Genomic DNA, 16,599 nt, shown 5'->3' with positions numbered 1-16,599 from the left:
ACCTCTCGCCTTCTGTTCTGCATGTGCACTATGCTATAGTTGTGATGGTCCGTGGCGCTGATGGGAGTTGTAGTCCAACAATATCTGAACGTCACTACATCAGCTACCTGTGCATTTGGACAAACAACTTGGCTAGGAATTTCAAGAAGACACAGACCTCTATGCTGGCTGTATTGTACACATTTGTGTCACAAGGTTACTAAGGCACTTTGGTGGTGTCCTGTGGTACCACACACATATACAGACCCGTTTGCCAGAATTTACTGCAGTTCCCTACTGAGGGTGGAGGAGCCAAGAGCTAATATCACCACATGAGGTTGACCCAGTGTCTCTGCCCATGCACAACTCTTGAGTTGGGTGGGCTTTTAGGTGTGTGGTTTAAAAATAAATAAATGAGGTGAGGTATTCTGTGGGAGGATATTTCCATTTTCTCTACAGCTGCAGGTTTAATATAGCATGGGAGAGAGGAAGTGTTTTTCTGTCATGCCACTATGCTAACATCAGCTGTTGCCACAGTAACGTCGACCTTAGCGCAACCAGCAGTGCTGACGTAGGGGGGCAACCGTCTGCCAATTGCCTTTGGCAAAAGACCTCTGGGCCAAAAGGACTTCTGGGTAGTTGTTGCACCTCCTCCATCTCAACAGGAACACCAGCGAGGGAAGTTCCGCATGGACCCAACCAGATGTAATTGGTTCTTAACATCTCTTTTCTTTCTTCTGGCATTATCAGACAGATCTCTTTCCTCCTGCTTCATCTGCTAAGTCTTGCCTTTGAATTTCTGAGCCTGAGGGCATGGCCTACATGACATGTCTTATTTTCATTTATACACAGTGTATGCCAGTGGCACTGTGTATTGCATTTTCATTGGTGTCGAGACTTTTTTTTTTGCGGGAAAACAGACTAATAATTGTGATGTCCACTCCTGCTTTAACAACTATCCCCCCTCTGTGTCTCCAAAAGCAAAGCATATCCATGTTGCTTTAGAACAACTGCTTTTACCCAACTGAATATTTAATCATATAATTTTTTAGTAGATTAAACTACTAAAGATTTCTTTAACTGGGTGACAGACTTATTGAAAACGTATTAGCCAAGGAGTGCATATCTCAAACTCAGTCAACAGGAAATTTAGGACATAAGCAATGTTACTATTGCCTGTCAATCTCAGTGAAGTCAGGGGCAGCGCTACCATGAGACAGTGTGGCAAATGTTGAGCGGCAAAGGGTGGACACAGTGTGTGCACTGCGACCTACCCTGCCCACCTAACTTAGCCAGCTGCCTTCAAGTATAGAAGACGGTGTCCCATTGCCATGTTGAAGTAAGCTTCAGCTGCCAGTCCAGTCTGCTTCTGTATGTGAAATGGTGAGAATACATCACCTTGCCCTTAGCTTAGCAGTGAAATGCCCTGGGTGAAGTTTAAAGAGAAGATTATCAGCATCCCTGCAGCCATATGAACATACTTATTGGCAAATAAATACTAGAGCTGTGTGCAAAGCCCCCTGCATCCACCTATGGCCCCAATCTGGGTCCCCCAATCAGGTTGGCCCACCCTGGGTCCACCTGGGAATCACCTGCCCTGAATTCGGTCCCAAATTAGCTTGGCAATGTTGCACCTCCTCCCCACATAACTTCTGACCAAGAGCAGAGGGGTCAGTTCTCTGCGGGGAAGCACTCTGAACCATGCAGGATCAGTGCCTCTCTGCAACACCTTTTGTCAATCCTGTGTTAGGCTCCCTTGCAAGCGGCCAATTCTTCCCCGAATTAGACATTTTACAGCAAACTAGAGCGAAGCTCAGCAAAGAAATCACACCCCAGTCTCACTCGCCTGCTTCTGTGGCCTGCTTCATACATCGAAATGTTTGAAGCTTTTTGACGCGGTTGGTAAGACAAACAGGAAGTGGGTGTCAGAGATACATGGGAGGGTGCTTAAAATGGTTCCCTTGATCTCAGGCATGGTTTAACCACAATAGGGAGGATGTCTTCTATTTTCAGGCTTGAGATAATTTTTTTTCTTCACCCCAGAGTGTTAAGTTTGATATGATGCACATTTCTATATATTTCTGAAGCACAGTGAAAATCCCAACTGTTGTTTGACCAGACGCAAGAGTGGAACTTCTCTTCCTCCTCACAAAAGTGAATTTGTGCCTTGCTTTAGAAATACTGTTTTTACCCATTTGCAAATTTAATTCTCAGATTAATGGTATGGGGTTTAGCAGATTAATCTTTAATTGGATGACAGCCTTTCTGAAAATGTTATTAGCCTGCATAATGCATATCTGAAGCTCAGTTAACAGTTAATCTAAAATGTAAGCAATGTTACTATCATCTGTCAATGTTGGTTATTTAAAAAAAGAAAAGAACAGCTTATCAGAATGGGCATGAACATCATGCTCAGCTCTTTTAAAAACTACTGTCTGTCTCCGTCCTTAGGATCAAACAGAGAATATGCAATAAATAGCTTTTTAAAGATCTGTTTAATACAGCCAAGAATAAGTGTGTAGAAAGGCATACATGTTCAACTTTTAGCATTCACTGCAATACTATAGTTGCTGTTTGGTTCCAAAGACACAGCTCCTACTGCCCTCCACTGATAAAATTCCATTCACATAGCCTCACTCACTGTCAGTGAACAAAGTTTGGAAGTAATTATAGGGTGGATCTACACACAGGAAACACCCCCTCCCGCCACTATAAATAAGTCAGAAATTAGATCGTTATAACAACAAACCCTATGGAAAAACGCATATAAAAATTTCCTGCTCTCTTGCACCATCTAGTGTTGCATGTTTATAGCGCATTCAAACAGTTGTTTCTTCACTAATGCAGCTGAGTCCATGTACTAACTGTACAAATAATCTGAGGAAACAAGGAAGTCAGATGGTGAACAGCAAATGAACAGTGGTTTAACTTCCTTACATACAACTGTCAGATATAAACAAATGCATATATACACCATAAAGATTTATACTCCGTTTCTAAATTACAGCCTTGTCTCTCCTATGGCATTCATTGGTTGCCTTTGATGACATGACGTACAGCAGTGTTGGCTGCTCTTGAAAACCATGTAGCACCTCAATTCCTTGTTATGCCTGTGTTTTGAGTGAGGGCTTGGCTGCCCCATGCAGGGGGAGTTGGAAGGATGCAGGAGCTGCAGCAGTGCAGCATAGTAACATTGCAGATAAGATTCATGAGCACCGATTTCAGTTTAGGAGTCTGCTGAATTTCTGTGAGGTTCTATTTCTGACAAGGAAGTTCTGTCCGGGCAAGGGTGTGTCTGTAAAAAAAGAAAACCTTAGCTTCTGCTCTTGTACACATCTTTGTTTTTAGCAGCCCTTGTTGCCCAATTTGCTGCTGCACTGTCAGGTGGTGGGGTGTGGGGGTATTATCAGGAACACAGTGGGTGGGTGACAGTGGCAGTGTAGAAACCTCAGGCTTTTGCACAGCTGGGATGGAGCTCACTGTACAAAGGTAAGAGTCGAAGGTTGCCTCCAGATCAGCAAATTCTGCCTTAAGAGGGGTGGGTGGGTGGGTGTGCCAAATCACTATACATCCAGTGCTAATATCCATACATACCCCGAAGAAAGCTGACCAGAGAAATTTCTTTCTGCAAGAACAATGCTCTAGCAAAGAATTTAGATATTCCCAAAGATGGATTAGATATCCGTAGAAACTGCCCTGGACCCTGCAATCACCTTCTGAGGCCCTTCTTCGTGTGCCTCCTCCACGAGATGTCCGGAAGGTGGCAACACAAGAACGGGCCTTATCTGTGGTGGCCCCCCATTTGTGGAATGCTCTCCTCAGGGAGGCTCTTCTGGTGCCTTCATTACATATCTTCAGACACGAAGCAAAACTGTTTCTCTTCAACAAGGTGTTTGGCTGATTAACATTGTATTCTTTTAAAATGTGTTTGTGGGAGCAGGAGGTTATTGGCTTGTTTTTGTTTTCTTGTGTATTTTGCATTTTTCTTTTGTGAACCACCCTGGAATCTTAGGGTGAAGGGCAGTATGTGAATAATAATATGATGATGATGATGATGATGATGAAGATGAAGAAAATGATGTCAGTAAATGCCGCTTGATCAAGCAGTCTCTTCTTATGTTCCTTTTTCTTTTTTAACATTCTCTAGTGGCCTCCGAGGGTAAGAAGTTTGAGAACCCCAGGAATACCCTAATGTAGACATTGAAGGCCATTAGGAGGAATCAGCTTCTAAAAGTCACATGGATATTTCATTTAGGTGCAGCAGGTAATATTCTATCAATGGAATAAAATGATTTGATAAAATTGCATAGGTTTAATGGTGTCACTGCTGGTAAGAAAACATTAACTGGTTTTGTAGAAAATGTGATTGTGATTCACTGGTTTATTAGGAAGCTGGTTGCCCTTTCTCCACGGAGCACATTATGTACCTTCAATGCTAGATTTGCTTTTACTGATTCTAGGTTTTAAAGGATTTCTTGATGTCCCAAGAATCAAGGGGTTTCTTTATCCCCTGCTTAACCTCAGGATAAAGAGGGCAACTCTAGCTTATTAACAAAGGAAATAAGAACTCCTTTTGAGAAAGAACTTTAAGGAATGCCATTATGACAGCCATTGTGAATTTGCTCACATATTGCTTAATCCTTTATCAGTGGCGTAGTGTGGGGGGTGCAGGGGGGCTCGGTCGCACCGGGCGCAACATCTGGGGGTTAGGGTTAGGGGGCGCAAATCCACGGGTTGGGGGGGCAAATTACTTGCCTTGCCCCGGGTGCTGACAACCCACGCTACGCCACTGTCCTTTGTATTGATAACTGGAACTTGGACAATTTGCCTCAGTTTGTCTTATGAACTAGTAACAAGTGCATTGTGCCAATATTTGTTGATCAAAGGCTACCAGTGATACATCTGGACACACAGATTATATTTCTAATTTGTGGTGTGCAGCATTTGGTGCTATGCAGACTACAACAGATTTTTCAGTTTAGATTAGAATGTAATTTGCAGCAATGCCTGATTGCAAAAAAAATATGTTTTGATGCCAATAGGTGGCACTAGTAATAACAAAATTTGCTGTGGGAAAGTGGATTGGAGGCCTTTCTGTCTCGTACATGGAGAAATATGCTGAGTGTAAAAGCCATACCCTCTATCAGCCTACAGGTAGTCTTACACAAAGGAAAATGGTTTTAATTTTACCTCTGCAAAACAGAGGCACTGCAAAGGCAGTACCGAACTGCACAGTGCTTAATAGGGTAATTGCTGTTGGCATCCGTCTGCCTTGGGAGACAATGGGGGTGTACGCCTTTGGGGGTGAAGTCAAACTGGTGCAAGGTTGCAGCACCTGCTGTGGCTGTAAAGACCAAAGTTTTGTTTCAGCTGTGGTTCTGCTGATGCCAGTGTACCACAGCATTTCTTCTCTGTGCTCCCCCCAGCTGTCATTCCTCCTCTGGTCACTGCTATGGATGCACAAACTGTCTGTCTGCATTGTGGTCGTCTGCAAGGGATTCCCACATAGCAGGGTTAATGTTGCTTGCTAAGGAGAACTGATGGGAAAAGACCACTTTCATCAGTTTCCTTGCTCACTTGGGGAAGAGCCATAGCTCAGTGGTAGAGCATCTGTTCTGCATGCTGAACGTCCTACCAGGTTCAAACCTTGGCATCTACACAGAGGACTGGGAATGCCCTGGAGAACTGTTGCCAGTTGACACTGTTGAGCTAGATGGACCAATGACTTGACTCAGTTTAAGACAGATTCCTAATTTCACATAGCATCTCATGATTTTCAGCTGAAGATAAATCTCGTGTGCCTTTTCCTGATGCATTTCAGTGGGAGGAACACATTCCTCCTGTTTCAGTTATTTTCCGTACCAGTGGGTCTTCAGAGCCAACACATGGCTTCAGCTATTCACGAGCAGTCAAGTTTGTTTATATCCCATGGTGGATCTCAAGGCAGTGGACTTGAGGCTATATCGCGCCTAAACCTTGGCCAGACACAGATCAGATCAGCTTCAGCAAGGTTATTGCACTATGTGCCTTCCTTCTGACCACAACCTCCTCACTAGCATCTCCCTCTCCCAGACTTTATTCGTTTCAGTGATTGCACTCAGTCATGCAGACTTGCATTTGATGCTCCTATTCATCCAGGATTCGTATGTCACGTGGCTTGCCGAGTGCCAGGCCGGAACTGTTTGTTCCTCTTCCCTTCCAAGTGCCCATTTGAGATGCTTTCACTGCTAGCATAATTGAAGGCTCTATAATTACTCTCTTGTCTCGTGGGCCCCACAGGGATTGTGGGCTGCCAAGGCAGTCCTTTGCGATGTAGTACCCAGCTGAGGACATAATCTTTTTGCCATGGCTGTGTGAGTAGTCCCCTGTGCTACAAACGATAAGAAACGATATGGAATTCTGCAGCAAGGTAGCCCATATTCTGCAACGAGGAAAGCCGAATTCTGTGATACGAATAAATAATAGCTTGCTCTTTTGCACAATTTATTCATAGCTGTTCAAGGAGCGGCACTGAAGCAGGCTACACAGTAGGAGCCAATCTATTCTATGCAGTGATTGTCCACGCAATACTGACCGTTTCACTGGGCCTCCATGCAAGAACTGTATTGTGATAGGCGGTCCTAAGTCCCTCCTTCACAGGGCTGTTGCGAAGCTTGATGCGACAGTCATGGTAAAGCATTATAAACGATATCCGTGGGGAGCAATAGAAAAACTCAAGTCTGGTCCAGCTATTCTCAGAATAACATATTTATTAAGTAGTGGGTTGACATAGTAGCCGGCACAGCGATTTCTTCAAGTAGCTCTTTTATTAAGATAAGCTGAAATAGAACTGACTGCGAACAGCTCAGCCGGCCTGTATTTATAGGCAGCCGGCTGACAACATTGTAACCACAACAGCTCAGAGTTCCCGCCTAAACTAACTGCCGCGGACCTGAGTGAAAACTACCTACAGACCTGAGTGAAAACTATATACAGTATCCCCCTGCTGGCCCAGGGTGAAACTACACTACATAACACCCCTCCCCACCGAGATAAGGCGTTAGTTACAATCGTAATGGTTTCCTTATATACAGCACTACGCGTAATGGTTCAATTAAGCACAAAAGCATATCGGTTACATTTCCCATACTTAGACCAACAGTGATACCTGTCCAACAACATAGTCCTTTAAATAAGTTGGGCGCTTGGAAACTCTGCCAGACCGCCGGGGACTGGTAGCCAAGTCCGGAGGGCCACACAGTTCTCGCTGAGGCTGTGGTGCGACCCTAGGTGGCGTTGGAACCAACTCCCCTGGATACGCTGCTGTGGGTGGAGCCTCCGCAAGTGGAGTGGTCTGAGTCTGTTCTGAGACGGCTTGGTTCGGCTCCACGCTGGCAGTTTGCGTGGGAGGTGTAGGTGGGGCCTCGCCATCTGTACGTGTCTCTTCTGGAGCCGCAAGCGCAGTTGGGGGTACCTCGGTAGTGTCTAAGTCGCCAACCCTGCGCCTAAGCTGGTCTATGTGCCGTCGCCACAAACGTCCGTCTTCGAGTGCCACCTGGTACGAGCGAGGTCCAGTGACTCCCACTACTGTGGCTGGCACCCAAGGAATGTCCCCCACATAGTTCCGGGCAAAGACCTGGTTTCCTGGGACAAATGACCGTGGTGCGTTGGCACAGCCTGGGGGTTCAGCCACGGCAAAGTCTGGGTGTAGCCGGTCGAGCGGTGACCTGAGGCGGCGGCCCATAAGCAGTTCAGCAGGACTCCTCCCTGTGGCCGCATGAGGAGTGATGTGCTGCACGAACAAGTACTCGGCGACCCGCTCATGCCAGTCACCCCGGTCCAGGCGCGCCAGTGCCTCTTTTGTCGAGCGCACCATTCTTTCCGCTTGCCCGTTGCTGGATGGATGAAAAGGTGCCGTTAGGGCATGGCGGATGCCCAGTCCCAAAAGATACCGCTCAAACGTACCTGATGTGAACTGCGGTCCGTTGTCAGAGACAAGGACATCAGGACACCCATGCGTTGCAAAGAGGCCTCGCAGCACCCGGATGACAGCTTCGGTAGTGGTGGAGGGCATCAGGGCGACCTCCAGCCATTTGGAATAGGCGTCCACCACTACCATAAAGGTCCGGCCGTGAAAGGGGCCAGCCAGATCGATGTGCACCCTCGACCAGGGTGTCTTTGGCGTCTCCCAGGTGTGTCCCTTAGCTGCCGGTGGTGCAGGCCTCGACTCTTGGCACGCTTGACAGGCGGATACCCAGGCAGTGATGGCATCGTCCATATTAGGCCACCAGACGTAACACCGAGCCAACGCCTTCATTTTGACAATTCCCGGGTGGCCAACGTGCAGAGCCTCCAGGACGCGCTGACGGAGTCCCTGGGGAATCACGACGCGGTCTCCCCACAGCAGACAGCCGCGATGAGCTGAGAGTTCATGTTGTCTGGTTGCGAAGGGCTGGAACTCCGATGCAAAAGGCCCTTGTGGCCACCCCCTCCACACCCAGTTGAGCACCCGGCTGATGGTGCGATCCTGGGCAGACGCGGAGGCCACAGTGGCAGCCGATACAGGCGCTGCCGGAAGATCCTCAATCAGGAGGAGCGATGAAGCTGGAGCCGGGTCTTCCACAAATGCTGGAAGAGGGCAACGGCTGAGGGCGTCGGCATGGCCCATCGATTTCCCCGGGCGATGGATGAGCCGGTAGTGGTAGGCAGCCAGGAAAACAGTCCATCGCAGCATGCGTGGTGAGAGGACCGGTGGCGTTGGACGATCACCGGCGAGGAGGCCCAGGAGTGGCTTGTGGTCAGTGATGAGGTCAAAGGTCCTGCCATAGAGGTATTCATGGAACCTCTTCACTCCAGCCACAAGTGCCAATGCCTCCTTGTCGAGCTGGCTGTAATTCCGTTCCGTCGGAGATAGTGTCCTGGAAAAGTAGGCGAGCGGTGCTTCTCTTCCATCTGGGAAACGGTGACTAAGGACAGCACCGATGCCAAAAGGTGAGGCGTCGCAGGCAAGGACCAGCGGCCTGGATTCACTGTACTGTACCAGCACACTGTCTGAAGAAAGGAGAGCCTTGACCGCGTTGAAGGCCGCCGTCTCTCGATGACCCCAGGCCCAAGGCGTCTTAGTGCTAAGGAGTCGGTGAAGAGGCTCAGCCACTGTGGCTTTGTGGGGCAGGAACATGTTATAAAAGTTCAGCAGCCCCAGGAATGCCTGCAACTCCGTTTTGTCCTTTGGGGTGGGGGCCTGCTGGATAGCGCGGATCTTGGATGTGGTTGGATGAAGGCCGGAGGCATCGATAAGATAGCCCAGGAACTCTACCTGTGGAACGGCAATCAGGCACTTCTCCCTCTTCACCTTGAGCCCGGCCTCCTGGAACCTGGTCAGCACGGCACGGAGGCGCTCGAACAGCTGCTGGTGTGAGTCTGCAGACACCAAGACGTCATCAAAATATGGTACCACGCCTGGAAGCCCTTGCAGGAGGCGCTCCATAAGGCTTTGGAAGATGCCAGGAGCCACACTCACCCCGAACTGCAACCGGCGGCAACGGAATGCCCCCCGGTGGGTGACGATCGTCTGGGCTTCAGCAGTGGCATCATCGACTGGCAGTTGTTGATAGGCTTGGGCAAGGTCCAGCTTAGCGAAGACCTTACCCTCACCCAGGGAATGCAGCAGGTGTTGGACAACAGGAACCGGATAGGCGTGCTGCTGAAGTGCCTTGTTGATTGTGCACTTGTAGTCAGCGCAGATTCTCACCGACCCATCTGGCTTGACAGGCGTGACGATGGGGGTTTCCCACTTTGCGTGGTCGACGGGCTCCAAAACTCCTTGGGCGATCAGTTTGTCCAGTTGTTCGTCCACCTTAGCCTTGAGAGCAAAGGGAACCCGGCGTGGCTTAAGCTTGATGGGAGCGACTTGTGGATCAAGGCTAAAGGAGATGGGCGTACCGGTATATTGTCCCAAGGTGCCGTCAAAAACCTCGGCAAAGTCTTTGACCAGACTCTCAGTCTCTGCGTTAGAGATGCAGTTGATGCCGGTGACTTCCAGGCCGAGGGCATCAAACCAGTCTAGCCCTAGGAGGCTTGGCCGCTGACCTTCGACCACCACCAACCGGAGCAGGCCCGAAAAGTCCTTGAAGGCGATCCAGAACCGGCCAACGCCAACCACGGGAATGTCGTTTCCCTGGTAGTCTCTGAGGTGTACGCGGTGAGAGTCGAGTTGCCTTTTGGATACTCTGGGTACCAGTCTTTTGATGGTGCTCCATGACACGACGGACAGGGCAGACCCGGTGTCGATCTCCATGTCACATGGAGCTCCTTCAATGAGCACCGTGACGTTCAGCTTGCGTCGCGTAGACGAGTCGGTTTGGCCAATCGTGGTTCCAGACGGGCAGCGGCAGTTGGTGAGAGCGAAACAACTTTCCTTGGCAGACTGGAGTGAAGACTTGAACTTGCGAGTCGATGAAGGGGGGGTGTCAGACGGAGCCGATCGGCAGACCTTAGCGATGTGGCCCTTTCTGGAACACCTCCTACAGATGGCGTCTCTGAATCGACACTTAGCACGGGAATGGTCGCCTCCGCAGCCAGCACATTCCGGTTGGCCCTTGGACTTCTGTTGGAGCTTCCTGCGCTCCCGCTTTGTCTGGTGCACGTCATCGTCTTCACTGGAGGATGCCTCATCACTGCTGGCCTCTTCATGATGCACCGGAACTGGCCCCCTAGCAAGACGCGGGCTGCTGGACTTGCGGATCTCCTGGGCGGAGCGTTCAGCAGCTTCTGAGGCCACAGCCTCCTCAATGGCTTTCTGTAGCGTGAGGTCTGGCTTGGCTAGGAGACGCCGTTGCAGATGGATGTCCCGGACCCCGCAGACGATTCGATCCATCAGGGCATCGTCTAAGTCTCGGAACTCACAGTGCATTGCGGCCTGTCGCAGGGCGGTGGCGTAGTTGTTGATTGACTCCCCCTCTGCCTGGTTCCGGTGGTAGAACGCATGGCGGGCAGCAATCTTGGACGGCTTTGGTGCGTAGTGGTTGCGGAGCTTCTCTTGGATCGTGTCCCATGGTGTTGCCTGGACTGCTTCCGGCGCAACCAATGCTCGGGCCGTCTCAAACACCTCAGGCCCACAGAGGCTGAGGAATAGGCCCCGCTTCCGATCCACTGATACTGCTGTCAGCTCGTTGGCTTGGAGGTAGCAGTCGAACCGAGCGAGGTAGGAGTCCCATGACTCAGAGGCTGGCGCAAACGGCGGTAGAGGCACAAATGAAGCCATGATTCCGATGCCGGCGTGAAGGGCGATGGATGGAACACAGTGCTCTAGCCAGAACAGTCAGCTCTGAATTGGTTCTGCCCAGTGATTTCGCTCAGTGATTTCGCTCTGTGATTTCGCTCTGTGATTTAGCTCAGTTCAGAGGCTGGCCGCATCTGGCTGTGCTCTGATGTCCATCCAATCCCATCCTCGTCGCCAGTATTAAGTAGTGGGTTGACATAGTAGCCGGCACAGCGATTTCTTCAAGTAGCTCTTTTATTAAGATAAGCTGAAATAGAACTGACTGCGAACAGCTCAGCCGGCCTGTATTTATAGGCAGCCGGCTGACAACATTGTAACCACAACAGCTCAGAGTTCCCGCCTAAACTAACTGCCGCGGACCTGAGTGAAAACTACCTACAGACCTGAGTGAAAACTATATACAGTATCCCCCTGCTGGCCCAGGGTGAAACTACACTACATAACAATATTCCTGGAGGACACTGTGCTAACATCTAGCCATAAGAGTAGGGCATTAAAAATAAGGGACATTGTGTCCAGCTCAAGAATGGTCCCAGAGGGAGGCATGGTGGGCAGTCGACAGAGCCCAACTGAGGAAGCTGTTTTAATGTGCTCATTAGCAGGAGTGGCTTGCCTGGGGCAGTAGAGCCACAGCAATAGCCTCCCAGCAGCAGCAGCAGCAGCATCACTGTTACTTCCTAGGGGGGAATGAGAAAGTGATGAGCTTGGAGCTACATGCCTTCTCCTCTTCCAGAAAATAGCAGTGGCATTGCTGCCAGGAGGCTGTTGCTGTGGCTCCATCCCACCGGGTGGAGTCGCTGTTGATGAGAAGTAATAATAAATTAATAATAAATTTTATTTATACCCCGCCCTCCCTGGCCAGAGCCGGGTTCAGGGTGGCTAACACCAGTAAAATTACAATAAAAACATAAGGGGGGGGGGAACCAATTTAAAATACAGGTTAAAATGCAATTTAAAATGCAGTCTCATTTTAAAAGTAGGCCATAGATCAAAACCATAAGGGGAGGGAAACATAAGGGTCAGACTGAGTCCAAACCAAAGGCCAGGTGGAACAGCTCTGTCTTGCAGGCCCTGCGGAAAGATGTCAAGTCCCACAGGGCCCTAGTCTCTTGTGACAGAGTGTTCCACCAAATCGGGGCCAGTACTGAAAAGGCCCTGGGCCCTAGCTGAGAACAATCTAACCAGAGTGTTAAGCACTGTCAGGGGCATCTGCTGCCCAGGAATGGCTGCAGCTTCCAGAGCAACTGAAGCTGGTGAAAGGCACCCATTTAAACCAACCATAGATGATGAAAACTGTTAAGTTGTGGGTGAACATATCAGACGACACAGCAATTCTTCAAACAGCTCTTGTTTATTCACAGGCCAGAACTGAACTGAACTGAACTGAAGGGTTCAGCCAGCCTGCTTATATAGAGCTCCACTAGAATGCAGCAGTAACAATTTTCTGTAACTATTGAATCACTGAACGTCACTTTCGATCCCTTATTTGCATATGTGGACCTGAGTGAAAACTATCCACAATATCCCCCTGCTGGCCCAGGGTGAGAACTTCAGTACATAACAAAAACGTTTAAACCATAAAAACTTTTAAGTAGCCAACCATAGACTTCACCAAAGGCAAGTAGAAATAACCAGTGTTGCCCAAATAAGCAGCCTTGTGAAACCAGAGGAGGAAGAGGCACTCGTCACCTCAATAAGAAGAATTCAGTAGTACAGCTTTGGGCCTGTGATAGCAAAGGTCCTACTCCTTGCTGGAAAGCTCAGTCGGTAGAGCATGAGACTCTTAATCCCAGGGTTGTGGGATCGAACCCTACATTGGGTGAAAGATTCCTGCATTGAAAGGGGTTGGACTGGATGACCCTCGTGGCCCCTTCCAACTCTGCAATGCTATTATTCTATTATTCTGCCATACTATTATCCAGATGTTATATGGTGCAGGGCCTGATTTTCTGACCACAACAGGCACATGGGCACATGCCAAAGAGATAGGCAGTTCCTTGAATATGTGGGTCGCAGAATACGTAGGGCTTCTCCCTACTTGGGGAGAAAGGATTTCCTTCTCATCATGACTGCTTTTATCAAGTAAAAGTCTGGCTCATTCTGCACCTTCACAGCTCATTTGACTCTCATGAACAGCCATAGCGATAATGAGTCACCTCCTCCCAGCTCATCTTTATGACAGTGATGGCAACTCTTGATTTAAGTATGTGAACTCAGGGACCATCAGAAGCCACCTGGGCTTTGCTCCCATTTCCCAGTGCTGGAACTGAGCCAAACAGGAAGGTTAAAATAAAAGCAAGTAAAATTTAAAAGTGTGTACAGTATATGCTTTGCCCCTAGTAGAAAGGATGCCATATAAAACAGCAAGTTATTGTCTTATGTGGCTTTAGATGCTGGGCCAGTGAAGGAGATAGTGAAGGCTTCTCTATATATACACACATCAACCCAGCAGTTTTTCTCTCTTAAAAAATATGCTGTTTGACTTTTGTACAATGTATGCTTCTTAAACTCCACAGATATACAGTGGTACCTCGGGTTAAGTACTTAATTCGTTCCAGAGGTCCGTACTTAACCTGAAACTGTTCTTAACCTGAAGCACCACTTTAGCTAATGGGGCCTCCTGCTGCTGCCGTGCTGCCAGAGCACTATTTCTGTTCTCATCCTGAAGCAAAGTTTACATGCTTGTGTGAATGTACACCTGTTAATCTGCACAAAACTATTTGTGTACATAGGTTCACAGATCATATACTAATCAAACTGAGATCATTGAAAGAAAATGTGTGATAGAAATATAATTCAACAACACTGAATGTAACATGTGACAATCCCTAGGATATAATGTGAAAGTATTGCTATACAGTGGTGCCTTGGGTTACATACGCTTCAGGTTACATACGCTTCAGGATACAGACTCCGCTAACCCAGAAATAGTGCTTCAGGTTAAGAACTTTGCTTCAGGATAAGAACAGAAATCTTGCTCCGGCGGTGCGGCAGCAGCAGGAGGCCCCATTAGCTAAAGTGGTGCTTCAGGTTAAGAACAGTTTCAGGTTAAGAACAGACCTCCGGAATGAATTAAGTACTTAACCCGAGGTACCACTGTAGCTGCATTTCATTTAATTGCACATTGTATGAAAATTGAATGCATGGTTCCTAATGTAGCCATGTAATCTGCATGCAGACTGATTCTGCTTCCAGGTCTCCTTCATTGGCAATGTACTGGTAGCAGGATATGATTGTATATTAATATTTGGAGTTGTTTGATAATTAGTCTCATGGGAAGCATAAAATAAGCGCTGCTGATTCATCTCGCAATGTGTTGCATTCCCTATACTGTTGCTTATTTAAATCTGACTCTCAACCCCCACCCGGTTTCTAAGGGCCAACTGCTTCTCGAGAAAGGCTGAACTCTCACAACACCAGGAGAACAAGACTTTGCAGAGTTGAAAGAACTTGAAGTTTATATTCTCCAACTCCTTATGTATTAAGGCCAAACTCTTCTAAATCTGGCATCGCACTAGATTAGCCTATTTCATCCACAAGCAGGATCAAGAATAAGTATTTTTTTTATTAAAAAAAAGGTGCACCATGCCAGATGCATATTAAGGATAAATGAGTCCATTCAGCAGAACATAAGATAGTTGGCTCAAGCAAGCAAATAAGGAATCAAGCTGAGATGAAGTGAAAATTGCCTATGGTCAGATAATTTCTTAATTTTAAATTGCGGGGGCAGGGGATTTACTAATCTTAGACCTCAAGACCAAGATTACTCTATCCAATAGCCATTTGTAGCCTCTCCAGATTTGATAGAAAACTTCTAGGCAACAATTCTATGCCTATGTAATTGGGAATAACCCCCACTGAACTCAGTGGGACATCTTTACAGCTAAACATGGAGTTGGTAGCAAGCAGACTACTCCTGAAGCATCAGATTAAAAACAGGGTTTCAGCTGCTGTTCAGCACCTAAAACTAGGGATGTTCCTAGCAAAGTTGTAGAAAACAAAACAAAACCAATCTTGGGATCTTCATATCTCTGGATTCTATCTTGAAGACCAACCAGGACTGGTTGGTGGTGGTGGGCCTCTAAGCACCATGTTCCATTGAGAAAGGGCATATAGGTATGTTGCTCCCTAGCTTTGCAATTCTGTTCCAGGGATATGAGGGTTTCTATACATATGTGCTGTTCATGGTTTTTGCTAAGAAGAACAATCCTCTGCACCCTAGCAGCCCATAAGATAGGGAGTTATGCTTATATGGCTCTACCATGTGCACTGGTCTAAATTAGAGAACATTCAAATGAGATCTTTTAGAAGCTGATTTATATTTTTTGCACCTCTGTAGTGTCAATGGTTGGGGTGTTGTTGCTTTCTCTCATAAAATTATAGTCATATGAGATGATTCTAAACCAGGGGTGAATTGGATCTGACTGACAGGTTCCTGGGTTCCCCGATTTCTTGATATGCTGCCTGCCCCCCTCTGAACCATCAGGCGATCCATGACATCAGGTGATCCGTTTTTCCTTTGTAGCATGACAAGTTGTGTACAAAGGAAAATCCAAGCCACTTCAATTCAACCTCCACTTTGGACAGTGACTAGTTGTGCTACCAGGTTCCCCCAAGAAGAATTCAGTAGTACAGCTGATTCAGGAAGCTTAAAATCACAATTTTCTTATTTATTTAACTTCCTTAAAGTTAAAAAGTTGACCAAAACTGCCATGTGCTTGCAAAACAGGCCTGGAAATGTCCCTGGAAATGGTGCTATGAGATCACATAACGTTGTTGGTAAGGGCAGTACAGGGAAAAGGTGGCTTCTCACATGTGGTGTTGTGGGGGGCAGCCATCTTTTTCCCCTCATGTGAGGAAAGGGTACAACAATTAGGGCTTTTTAGTTTGGGGGAAAAAAGGCAATCGAGCGGATAGTGGGCATGATACAGATATATAAAATTAAGCACAGTATGGAGAGAGTGATTAGAGGTTTTCTCCCTCTCATACAGTGCCAGATTACCAAATAGGCAGAGCAGGCAGCGGCCTATGGGCCCCATGCCTTTTAGGAGCCTGCAACAATGGATCAAAATAATATTGATTTGATCCTGGAAGTAAATTACTATCAAGCTTTCTTAGTTCAATGTTATCCTACTAGAGCGTGCACACAAGGCGCCCCGCCCCACTCCAAGATTTTGACTGCTTAGGGGCCTCCACACGGTTTAATCCAGCACTGCTCTTATAATAGTAGAACCTGAAATTGAACGCTGAAAGATTCAGGACAGGCAAGAGAAAGAACTTCACATAATTAAACTATGGAATTTCCACCCACAGAATGTAACGATGGCTTTTGCCACCCTGGACTCCTTTGGGTGGAAGGG

General features: G+C 47.6%; 2 long non-coding RNA genes across 2 annotated transcripts in view; one reads left to right on the top strand and one right to left on the bottom strand.

Annotated features, from left to right (window-relative positions):
• The window catches only part of LOC310703294, a 59,129-nt gene that overhangs the window by 37,812 nt on the left and 4,718 nt on the right, over window positions 1–16,599 (bottom strand). The window lies entirely within an intron of this gene.
• LOC310699500 lies at window positions 373–6,537 on the top strand. Its single transcript, XR_014522117.1, has 3 exons — window positions 373–684; window positions 4,127–4,243; window positions 6,473–6,537. It is a non-coding gene; the product is annotated as an uncharacterized lncRNA (long non-coding RNA).

The sequence above is a fragment of the Podarcis liolepis genome, assembly GCF_965112155.1.
Source record: "Podarcis liolepis genome assembly, chromosome: 1".
NCBI lineage: Eukaryota > Metazoa > Chordata > Lepidosauria > Squamata > Lacertidae > Podarcis > Podarcis liolepis.
The sequence above is the reverse complement of the archived record's forward strand: the minus strand, read 5'-3'. Positions and strand labels throughout refer to the sequence as shown.